This window comes from Lactuca virosa, chromosome 7 (assembly GCF_052849685.1).
Source record: "Lactuca virosa cultivar CGN04683 chromosome 7, Lactuca_virosa_CGN04683_v6, whole genome shotgun sequence".
Classification (NCBI taxonomy): Eukaryota; Viridiplantae; Streptophyta; class Magnoliopsida; order Asterales; family Asteraceae; genus Lactuca; species Lactuca virosa.
In genome coordinates this window covers 20,592,345-20,605,867 of record NC_136432.1, presented here as the reverse complement: position 1 = coordinate 20,605,867, position 13,523 = coordinate 20,592,345, and the positions used below count along the sequence as shown (strand labels likewise).

At 33.4% G+C, this 13,523-nt stretch overlaps 1 pseudogene; it reads right to left on the bottom strand.

Annotated features, from left to right (window-relative positions):
• Positions 1-5,424: 5,424 nt before the first annotated feature.
• LOC145125182 (hevamine-A-like) lies at positions 5,425-6,307 on the bottom strand (annotated as a pseudogene).
• Between the last annotated feature and the right edge of the window lie 7,216 nt (positions 6,308-13,523).

Genomic DNA, 13,523 nt, shown 5'->3' with positions numbered 1-13,523 from the left:
GGTTTAGCTCAATTGGTTAAGAGATTTGCCATGTATAGGTTGAGGTCGTGAGCTCGACCCCAACCCTTCAATTCTTGACTTTTTAAGGCAAATAACAAAGATGGTCCCTTTGGTTTACTAAATGCAACAAATTCAGTCTCTCCTATACTTGAAAAGACTAAAATACCCCCACATGGGAGGCACTGACGGCAGAATTTTGATGGAGTTAGTAAAAAGGATCATCTATGCAATTTTTGCAAACCACAAGGACCATTTGCATCAAAAAAAATTAATAGGGACTGATTTCGTGACTTTTAGTAAACCACAGGGACCATTTTTGTAATTTTGTCTTTTTTTAATTAATTTTCTTATTTATGTATTTATTCTTTATATATTTAAAAAAATTAATAGACACCACATGTTTGTATCTCCTCACCATTCTATCTCTCATCCTATTCAACTTCTATTTATTTTTCATCTTTAGTGATATCGACGTCTTCACCATCCCTTCTTTTTTCGGTCCTTCAACTACGTCGAATCAACACCACAACCCACTAAAGGCGAAGAGACAGTGGGTTATGGTGTTGGTTCTCCAGAGTTGAAGGACCAAAAAAAGAAGGATGGTGAACACGTCGATGTCACTAAGGATGGAAAAGAAATAGAAGTTGAGGAGGATGAGAGTTGAGATGGTGACTGATTAGACCCAAATTAATTTCTCAAATGTAGTTTCAGTTTTACGGTGAGGAGATACATATATGTGGGGTCTATTAATTTTTTTAAATATATAAAAAATAAATACATAAATAAGAAAATTAATTAAAAAATAAATTAATAAGGGCACAATAGTCTTTTTAGGTAAGACAGAGACCAAACGCGCCACAAAAATAAACAGTAGGGACCATCCGAATTAAAAAAATAAGTTAGGGACCAAAAAGACAAATTCCCCCAAACCACAGGGACCGTTCGTGTAATCTACTCTTACTTTTCGTTTTGTTCATATTTGGGTAACTATGTTTTTGTACACATGTAGGTAACGAACTTGTTAAAAGTGTTCACATCTAGGATGTAACCTGCTACAGCAGGTCATTATGGTCATATGTGAACACTTCCAACAAGTTTGTTACCTAGATGTGTACAAAAAAAGATACTTACCTAGATGTGAACAAACCGAAAAGTTAATTACCTTAATAAGTCATATTCCTAATTTTTAAATTAAAAAAATCGATGTGGCAAGTCAATCAGCCACAAAATAATCGGGGGTAATCCCCTCCTATTTTCACCATTGCAAAGTAATCGGGGGTAATCCCCTCCTATTTTCACGAGTGGATTTGAAATCAGAATCCTTTCCGAAATTCACGAGTCATAGGGTTTATTAAAGGTAATGATTTTGCTGCTTCATATTTATCATCCCAAGAAACTCCACAAAACCCTAAACATAGTGAATGCTCGTAGAGGGATCCCGAGGAAAAACAAGATTTAAGAATCAAGGTACGATTTACGAATACTCCATTATTCTTCGGTCTTCACAATCCGGTGTTCATGTTATCACCTTCTGCGTCTTACAGAATTATTATCGACTGTTTACATTTATCTTTTTCTTAAATTAGAATGATTTTAACCTTAAACAGTAATACTTTGTTGGTTTACTTGCAAACTTAGAGTCATTAACCCATTTAGATTTCTATTAATTTGATGAGTCTTTGCAAGGATGTGTGTTTCCTTTTGAACATGATGAAAGGCCAAGTCAAACCCATGCCCTTTTCACTCATAAAAAGTAAATTGAATGTATATATCTTACCATCAGTTACTTGTATATGACTTTTTGTACATAATCGAAGGATCATGGTGTTTCTCAGTTTTTGTAGCTTTGCGTGTGTAAATGACATTAATTGTTATTGATTAGGTTCATAGTTGAGTAGATGTTTACACCATTTGCGGTATTTTTGAATTTGTGAGTAGCTCTCTGTTAGAATTTGATACTAATTGCTAGAACTTGAACTCGCCAAGAAGTTCATTCACGAAATAAAAGAAAATATGAGAATAACATTATACCTCTATCCTACCCACTATTTGGATGAAGAAAAAGGTTGGATATCGATGGATATCGTTGTAAACTACGTAAGTTTAGTTGCTCATTTCTATAGTTGAATATGCATTATTTGGTAAATAATTGATTTATTTTACTCATCGTACTTTTTGCGTTAACAGGAAGTAATGAAAAGGATGAGAAACGGACATTATGTGGAATAAATGAGGTACAAGTTGATTTTAGAGAAGATACTTGTAAGAAGCTTCATATGTTTTTTCGGATGGGGACCTAATCTTGTTGTCGATGGTAACACCGCGAGTTCTTCTAAGAACTCTAAGCGTTTTAGTAACGATGAAATTGTGGATGAATTGGAAACATTGAAAGGAAAATGTGCATCTATAGAGCAAATTTTGATTGAGAAAAATATCATGCCTCATCCTCTAACCACATCATCAGGACGATCTCACGGTGATACATCCGAGCGTGGTATCTAACCACACTCATTTAGGGCAATCTTGTGATGTATGTGGTGAAAATGTTGATAGGTATGATGATATGAAATGAACATTCAAGAATTTTTAGTATTTTAAAGTAGCTATTTATGACTAGTTGATATTTGGTACTTTAAGTATTTCAAGTTTTATAACTTGTAATTTTCTTGTGGTTTGAATTTTTATGTTAGACAAATTTTAATTTATAATGATATTTTTAGTGTATGCTTCTATTTATATAAATGTTTGTATTTATTTTGTATATATCTGAACATTATTACGTACATACATCGTTTTTAATACCACATAAATATATTTTTTCCACACATGTCAGACTAGATACCTACACATATACTAATATTACCTACACATAAAAATACTATTACCCACACATAGTTTTAAGACATGTCATTGACCATGTCATCCTTGCAGACCACGTCCGCGGCCATGTCAACAGCCACATGAATGGTCACGTCATTGACATCTCAAACAAATCAAAATACTTCTACCCACACACACTCATTACTTTTAGCCACACATACATGTGTAGGTATATATTACTCTTTAGCTACACATAAACTATGTGTGGGTAATGATCTATTTCAATAGACATGAGCCAACAGATAGTGACACTTAACTTATGTGTAGGTAAAACATATTACCAACACATAGGAGGTTTTTACCAACACATAACATGTGTGGATAAAGGCCCTGATTTTATGCAAAATAGTTAAATTATTAATTTCAATATAATGTTAAACGGTTAACTTAAATCAAAATTTCAGTTAAACTTGAAAAAAATCGAGAGACTATTTTATAAATAGTTTAAAGTTATAAATGATCGTGGTAGACCTAAATTGTAATCCTAAATTAACAAAAAAACACGAAACTATTTTTTATAATCATTAACAATTTTCAAATAAATAGCTTTAAATAACTTACAATAAGATCGAATAGTTAAAAGTAATATTTTATAAAAAAATTGTAATGTTATCTTTAAAAACAAAAACAATGTTTGATGTTTTAAATAATTACAATCAAAGAAACTAACAATATTCATCAAATAAATTTTAAAAAAAATAAATTTCTGAAACCAAATTAAAATAATTAAGAGTTTCCAAATACGTTATTTTAAATAACTTACAACAACAATAATTAAAAGTAACATTATATATAAAAATTATATCTTTGCTTTTAAAAACAAAACAATGTCTGATGTTTTATATAATTATAATGATAGAAATTAAAACTTTTTAAAACTAATTAATCATAGGAACAACTATAAATATCATTAAACCATGTATTATATTTAATTCTATTCATGAATAACCCGCAGGTAGAGGTTATTGAGACAATTGAGATTATAGAATTTTAAAAGATGTCTACATTATCATATAATTTAAAACAAACAATATTTACACCAATTTATTATAATATTTATTATATAAGAGCTAACAAGAACGTAATTGATATATTTAAAAAACATATATTTGTAAACACTTCAAATATATATATATATATATATATATATATATATATATATATATATATATGTTTTAATAATCGCTATAGTAGAAGTCATCAAAATAAATATGATTTAAAGTAGATTATATTATTGCACCATATGTATTTGAAACCTACACAGCCCTTCATATCTTAACTAATTAATAATAACCATCCAAGACTTTTTTTAATTTACATATCATTTAAGATTCAAATTAATATGATATAATTTATGAGCATTAAATTATTAGAAGTTAAATATTTTTATTTTGTACCGTAAAACAGGCTAATCGTTTGAGTAAGATACAAATACAAATCTCTTATAGAAATCACATATACACATATACAAAAGACAAAACTTGAAAGTATTTTGTGTTTGTTTCAGTTTTTTGGCTATTTTTTCGAGCTATGTTACGATGTTAATGTTTTTAATTTATATATAGATTGTTATGCGTTACTAGAGTAACTTTATAATTTTTGTTGTGTATAATAAATTATAACGGACATACAATCATTATCGACGAGGAAAATGTGAATGCTGTAAACAAATTTCACAATTAGTTATTTTATTTATAATTATATAGATAACAATAACTCACAAATACAAATCATATACAAAGTTAGAGAGAAAAAATATATATAAAGAATATGATATCCGAAAAGATTGTGTTGGTTTGATCTATTTTTGGCTATGTTTTCGAGTTATATTATGATATTAAAATTTTTAATTTGTATTTTGTTATATATTGTTAGAGTAACTTAACAATATATGTTATGTTTAATATATTAAAAATGACCATACAATCATTATCGAACATAAAAATATAAAAAGAAATGAATGGATTTCACAATTAGATTATTCTATTTATAAATCCATTTTATGTCACCCCAAATTTATTCTATTTCACAATCTCCATATTTTAAGAATTTCAATAATGAGATTATTTAATTTAATTTTCATAATGACTTTAATAATAATAGTTAATAGTGACAAATTATTATAAATTATATAAAATTACCTTCAAAACAAACAGTTGATATTTTAAAAAATCATTACGATAGAAATTAAAAGGTGGTCAAATAAACAAAGCTTAAATTAATTAAGTTTAAAAATGGTTAAATATAACAATAACCAAGAATTATATTTATGATTTATTAATGCGCAAAGCCATGAGTAGAAGTCAATGTGGAATATTGTTCAAAATAGTTGTAGTTTTATAATTTAGCATAAAAATTATCATTTTATAATTAATACGGATAACACAATTATTTCAAAAACATATAATTGTTAAAATTTGAATTATATAGTTTTAACATGGGCAAAGGGCGTAGAGATTCGCCTAATATTGCATATAAACAACGGCAACATACAAATTAATAAAATTTTCAAGGGAACGTCATAAATTTGTAGAGTGATGAAAACTAAACATGGCTCTTAATGGAAGAGCTATATCGAGATTGATCATCATAATACCTCGACCACAGCATCACACCTCCATACTTATTGGAACCCTTAATTGCTGGAAGAATCTTTCTGGTTAGATCAGACACAGAGATAAACCCACTTCCGGCTGCATCAGTAGCTGCTGGAAGCCCTAAGAAAATCTTTTTGGCTGGGATATTAGAAGTCCATTGCTTCCAGGAATCTTTAATGCGGTTGATATTTCCAGAACTATATTGGCATTGTGGATTGTTATAAAATTGCACCCACACATAGTCAAAAACACCTGTTTGAAGTGCAGTTCCAAGCCATGCATCTGCTGTCAAGTAAACCTTCTTTCCACGCTTGCTATACGCAGAGAGGTACTTCGCTAGGTCATCCCAGTGCTTGCCATCTCCACTTTCAATGTCAAAGTCGACTCAATCCAATACTGCGCTGCCAAGTGGACGTCTAGACGACTGTCCACCCAAGAAGTTATTCCAGATGTAAGTAGCAACTTGTCTCGCGTCTCCAGCAGAAGCTAGGGAATAGCTCCCAGCCGCACCACCGATGGAAAGAATGATCTTGACTCCTTTTGCTTGGCAGGATTTGATGTCTGAGCTCAGTTAATTTGGTGCACCCATTGCTACTCGGATCACAGTGACCAGCAAGGTTCAGAACTGGAGTCCGACCTTTTCCAAAAGAAGAAAGGAAAGCCACGTTTACATATTCATAGTTTCCTGTGGAACAAGTGTCTGCCAAAGTTCCTTCGTTCCCATTCTGACCCCAGTATATGGAGATTCCACCAGCATTAGAACTCCTGACAAGTAACAGTGTCAGCATCAAGGATAGAAAGGCAACTGAGATATTGGATCCAAAATCCATTAGTATAATGTTTGTTCTTTGTTGTGTTAGTTGGAAGGTACGTGTGCTGAAACTGTTACATTGTTTATGTTCATGTTTATATAGGAGAGTGGTGATGGTTGTTTTATGAGAAAGCTTTGTTGTCTCGTTATACACATAGTTTAGAAAGTTATGTAGTCTAGCTCGTCTAGTTGTAAATTTTATACATACATAATCAAAAGAGTGTTCATGTTGTTTGTTCTTAATTTGACTATTATCATATTCTTTAATAGAACTAATATATGCTTCAATGCTGTTGCTTACCATTTACCAATAATTGTTGTTTACATCTTAATATTTTCTTTTTCATGTGCTCTAAGTATGATAGAGACTACGTACAGGGTGCGGACAATCACATTAGTCAATATGGATTAGTATTCTTTTTTTTTATATCTTTCTTGCTGGTATATATGTGCGTCATACGTAACAATGTAACATATATGTTATTTCTTTTTGACCCATAATTAATTTTTATATCCTATACGTGTGCATCGTGGTGGCTTAGGGTTAAAAAGAAGAATGCTATTACGATTCGTAGTATTGTCACTTTTTCATTTAGTGCATGTTCTTAATAGGTAGATATATACCTTAGAATGAAGGCAAGCACGTCGTCGAATATAACATAGAATGATAATATAGCTAGGGTTCTTTTCTTTAGCCATACGATGATGCATGATGATAATAACCCATCAATAATTTATAATATCTATGTGTCAAAGCTTAATTTCATTTTAGATGAAGTGTTGTATAGTTAAAGCATCTAAATGTACTAAAGAAACAAACCTGTCCAAGAAAAATATGCATATCGATCCGACTATTATTTAGAAAGAAATTATAGATACCGTTAATTGTTTTAATAAAGAACTATTTAGCTTTAAGGAAAAAGATCCTCGAGCAATAAAACACATCATACGGGGTGGGGCAAAATGGGCTTGTTTAGTGCCTAATTTTTTTATTATATATTATAAATATATTTTTATTTAAAAATGAAAACTTATAATAACGATAAGGGATTTTTTTCTGACTCGTCTTAGGCCTTTGAGGATATTTACTTCCTCAAGACCTGTCATGGACATTCAGACTCCTCATTCAAAAGAAAATATGTACATCTTTTGTTCTCTGTGGCCAAACACAAATGTAAGCATTAGCGTCATCTTTAGTGGCAATGTGCACTTTGGCGACAACATTAAACCGGACATGGAGTCAGTTGTCGTCACTACGTTGCTAATACATACACCTTGTGATCCATGTGCCTTTGCCGATACTCAATCGTAGCTGTTAACTCAAGACGTAGATTCAATGTATAGGGGTTAATGTCGTACAACATCAATAGCGACGACACCTTTAGGGGTGCCCATGTCGCCACTAAAGCCCTCGAAAAAAGACTGCCAAATATTTTTTCAATATTAATCGATATCGCCGCTACTACGTTTAATATGTCGCCGTTAAAGGTATGATCATGTCTCCACATGATCATTGATAGGTTTTATTGGTTATAATTAAAACATGTGGCGGAAAAACTTAACCCTTAAGTTCACATGCAACCCATTTGGATCTAAGTTTTCTCTATTGATAGCAGCAATCTATGAACATCAAGAACCTAAAGGAAACCCTATAATAATCGAAAATTACAAAGGATTAGAGTTTACATACCTTTTGATTGTTATTGCAAATAATCAACAAAATCCTTCTTCAAAAAGCTCTTAGAGAGCAAGCACCAGAAATCTAATGATTCTGATGGTTTGTACCTAAATCCTAGCAAATAATAAGACTTGAAGAGAGAAGAGAGGGAATATGATTTCGACTATTCCTTTGGTAGAAGTGGTGGTCAAAAATAAGGAGACAAATGACTCTATTTATAGTTGACACAATGAGCATTGGAAACCTTAATTTGAATATAATATTAATATTTCAAATTAGGTAATTATCTAACACTCTAATTATTCTTAAGGAATATTTCAGAAACCCTAATAAGCCTCCTAAAATCGTCAAAGGCTCAAGAAGGTTCTGGAATACCTTCTTGTTCAACTATTGAACAATTACAGCTTATGTCATTGCACTTTTAATTAATCCCAAAATTAATTCCAATTAATTTCTGATTAATTATTAATTAAATAATATTATTTCTAATTAATATATTAATCTCATAATATAATAACAAATTATTTATTGCTATTTATTAATCATATAATAAATCAAAAAAATCAGTCTCTCTCTCCAAATGTTATTCGAGTTAATTACTAGTTTTTGTAGTTCGTATGAATCGAGTGTAAGTTTGAAATCAGAGTATGAATTGATTAACGAACACAAAACGTACATAAGATCTGTTTGGCTCTTTTATTGCTTCTGAGAGAGTATACAATATGAAAGAGCACCAAAGTTACTCTAATACGTATACTTACCCCTATTTATAGGAGTTAACAGAAGCACAAAAAAATACACAAGGGCTTAGACACTGAATTTTCGAACTCTAAATTGCCCTTATGAAATACGTATAACGAATACATCAAAACAGACTTCGACACTAGACATGACTAAAGACACTTCGACACATCACAACATATTTCGTCCTCTACAGTTTTGAAGGCAACCCAAACGGACTTTGCTTTTAATTCAACTAAATATCAATTTAGTTATTGTCTTAGACACCTAATTCAACAATCATTCATTTAGCAGATACATGATCATACCTTGTGGAGACTCTTTACCAAGGTTCTAAAAGGCGTGAGGTGTGGCAACAAAGCCAAGCCACAAGCTTTAGAGTCGTGGCATTTTTCAAGGTGTGATGTAAGGGGAAATTTTGCATTAATTTATAATTATACTATCACATAACAACTAATAACAAAAATTAAAATCATTAGTTGTATGCCCGATCAGAAAAGACATATCAAAAAAATGTGTCTCAAACGAAAAACTTGCATCATAGCACGTTACATCACGTATTGTCACGCATCATGCCTAACAGCACCGCCATGAAGCTTTTCGAAATGCTAGAGTTGTGTCTCACGCCATGGCACACATTGGCATGCATCATGGCACGCTTTCTAGAACACCGGTCCGCGTTAATTCTCTACCAGATAAAGTGTTTCCCCCTCTATATTTTCTAATGTACGCGAAGACAAATCATCTTGCCGTCGGCGATCTTCAAACTTCAAGCCACCGGCAAATCATTCCTTCAGGCAACGACCTAGCATCCATTAGCAACCACCACCTCTAGTGGTCTTCCTCCCTCTGGCTGCATTTTTCTCTGTCGGAACACAAACCACCACATTTAACAAACAACTTGATCATTTTTTTCTTATAATTTATGGATAACTCTGCAAAAACTCTATAGAACATATATATATATATATATATATATATATATATATATATATAGTTTGTATTAAAAAATCATTTTCTAGTGAAGAGTCTGTTATCTATTAAACTTTATATCTATTATTGGTCAATATGATATCGCACTATTAAATTCAGTTCACTGAATATAAGTTAGATATTTCATTTTATTCAACAATTTTATCTTTTTAAAACCTTTTTCTATTTGTAAAAGTTTTTTACAAAAACTTTTCTTTTTAAAGTTCAATCCAAACACTTATTATCTACTAACATTTTTCATTTTCTTTCAAGTGTTTGTTTCATTTGATCCCTTAGTTGATCTAAAGACATATTTGTAAATGAGTTTTAAATAGGGGTTCATTTGAATAATTTATTATGCTTTGATTTATATTTGAAACATTTCATGTGTTGAGTTATATTTAACTATATATCATGAGTGTGATTTATATATCATTTTGGGTTTGGTTGAGACTTGAGAGGTCCATATTCTATACAAATTGATATCAAAAGGCATATATTTCATAAAGTAAAACATATACATATACAACAGAGAGACGATGACAAAAGGAAGGCAGCAACAATTAAGGGAATATACAAGGAAATACAATATGTGACAGAGAGGAAATCAAGGAGGTAAAAGAAAAGGAAATGTCAAGGTTTCCGATACTCCCCCTCAAGTTGGTGTATGTAGATTCCGAATGCCCAACTTGACAAGTAATGATTGTAAGAGATGAGAACCAAGGGGTTTGGTAAACAAGTCGGCTATCTACTGCTTGGAATGGATATGCACAGGCATTATTTCTTTTCGTTCAACTCGTTCTCGTACAAAGAAGCAATCCATTTCAACATGTTTCGTCCTTTCATGAAAAACGGGGTTGTTCGCAATGTGTTTCGCTGCTTGGTTGTCACAGTGTAATGGTGTGGGACCATCCACCATAACATCAAGTTCTTTTAACAGCCAACGGACCCATGTGATTTCGCTAACGGCAATAGCCATTGATCGATACTCCGCCTCTGCTGAAGAGCGGGATACAATGGATTGTTTCTTTGATTTCCAGGAAATAGGGGATCCCCCTAATAAAAGCACGTATCCTGATCTTGATCGTCTGCTAAAAAGGCATCCTAGCCAATCAGCATCACAATAAGCCACAAGATTGGTGTCGTTTGTCTTTGGTAGAAGAGTTCCCTGACCAATGGTAGTCTTGAGGTATCGTAGCACCCTGTTTGCAGCCTCCATGTGAACATGTCGTGGGTCTCCAACAAATTGACTCAGGATGCTCACAGAGTATGCTATATCTGGACGAGTGACTTGTAGATATAACAACCGACCCACAAGTCTTCGATATTGGTTTGCATCAACCTTTTCTTCTTCTTCTGCCTTGTCTAGTTTGAGGTTTGGTTCCATGGGAAACGAACTAGGTCTGCAACCCTTCAATCCACTGTCTTGAAGAATATCCAATGTATATTTGTGTTGGCTAAGAACAAGTCCTTTTGATGTTCTTGCTACTTCGATGCCCAAGAAGTACTTCAATGGGCCAAGGTCCTTTATACTGAACTGTTTGTCGAGACTGAGCTTCGTCCGTTCAATCTGATTCACATCATTTCCAACGAGAATAACACCGTCTACATATATAAGGGCTGCCACATATGTATTGCCAAGTTTGTAAGTAAACAAAGAGTGATCAGCTTTACATTGTTTGTAACCGAGCCCAATGAGGAAATTAGTGAACTTATGGTACCAGTTTCTAGACGCCTGTTTCAAGCCATAGATCGACTTTTTGAGTTTGCAAACTCTCGTTTCATCTCTGTTTGAGAACCCTTGAGGAATTTTCATGTAGACCTCTTCCTCTAGATCTCCGTGTAGGAAGGCATTGTTGACGTCAAGTTGTTGAATTTCCCATTTTCGTTTCACGGCAATATCAAGAAGTGTTCTTAAGGTTACCAACTTTGCGACAGGTGCGAATGTGTCGTGATAGTCCACTCCTTCCATTTGTGTAAAGCCTTTCGCCACAAGCCTCGCTTTATATCTTTCTATCTCACCATTCGGTTTGAACTTGGTCTTGTATACCCATTTTGAATCAATGGCTTTCTTTCCCTTTGGTAATTCTTCAAGTGTCCATGTTCCATTCTGCTCAACGGCATGCACCTCCTTCTGCATGGCTTCTCTCCAATTTTCGTTTTGAGCTGCCTGATGAAAGTGTTTTGGCTCATCATGATTATGGATGGCAGACAAAAAGGCTTTGTGAGTGTTAGAAAACTGCTCAAAAGAAACATAGTGAGATAATGGATGTACCATTAAGGATGCTTGGCCGGAGACGGGTTGCGTGTGGTCAATGGACGGGGGAAGCCTTACTTGATAATCCCTTAGATGACCTGGTTGTTTCCTTTGTCTCCTTTATCTCTCTTCTTCTATTTCTTGCTGGATAACAGGTGGTTCCACATGATTTTCAATGTGTATGTCTTCATCATGCGTATTGTTACTTTGCATGCCTTGCTCTTCTTCAACAAAAATTTATGGCTGCTCCTCAGAAATATTTTCCATGTTGTGTGTTTCTTCATTATTATTTGCAGAATCTCCCCCTGACACCACATTTTCGGTAAGATCTTCATGTGGTTCATCGTATTGCGAGATAGGATTCAAGTCTTCAAATATTTCTTCCTCAATATTCTTTGATTCTGTTTTTTTAAAAAGGAAATATATCTTCTATGAATTTCACATCCCTCGTCATCACCATTTTTCTTTGTTCCAAATTGTAAATTTTGTACCCCTTTTTGCCCGGAGGATAGCCTAAAAATACTCCCGGTTTTCCTCTTGGTTCAAACTTGTCTCCATTCGTTTCATTATTCTTGTAGTAGGCTAAACATCCAAAAACTCTCATGTGATCGTATTCTGGTTGGTGTCCGAATAGGACTTCATATGGAGTTTTATCTCCTATGATTTTGGAAGGTAACCGGTTAATGATGTATGTAGTCGTAAGAACACACTCCCCTCAAAAGATAGTGGGAAGGTTTGCTTCAAAACGTAAGGCCCGTGCGGTTTCCAAGAGGTGCCTATGCTTTCGCTCGACTACCCCATTTTGTTGAGGGGTGTGTGGGCAAGTAGTCTCCAATATGATTCCTCGTTTCCTGTAAAAATCGTTCATGTTGTTTGATACGAATTCTCCACCATTGTCGCATCTTATCCTTTTGATGTTCTTGTCAAATTGAGTTTTCACCATGTCATAAAAATCATTTAGACAAGAACCTGCCTCGTGTTTATGTTTGAGCAAGTATACCCATGTTGCCCTACTATAGTCGTCAACTATCGTAAGAAAATAATTGGCTCCTGTTAGAGACGGCCTCCTGTACTACCCCCAAACATCACAATGGATCAAATCAAAACAATCGTTGGTTTTAATACTACTGGTTGGAAAGGGTAAACGTGTGAGTTTTGCTTTATTACACGAATCACACATTTTGATTTCAGAATTTGAAGAGACATCTTTAAGAAAACTAAAATGAGACAATTTCATGTTTGATGCGTGCCCAAGACGCTTATGCCATGCATCGACGGTAACCGTCGTTGCTTTTCTTCCTTCTTTTATTCCCCCCATCCAATAGAGACCACCATTGCAATCACCCGCTCCAATCAAGTTCCCCGCTTCTAGATCCTGTAAAACGAAGAAATCAGGAAAGAATGTTACAGCACATTTAAGATCGTTAGTGAGTCTCCTAACTGACAGAAGGTTGCATTTAAAGTTTGGTACAAAAAGCACTCCTTTAATGTTTATTCCTCCTTTGAAGGTAACTTCACCTTTCCCTTTTACAGGGATTGATTCCCCGTTTGGAATGGTAACGAGTCTTTCAGTGGTATTTACTGAAA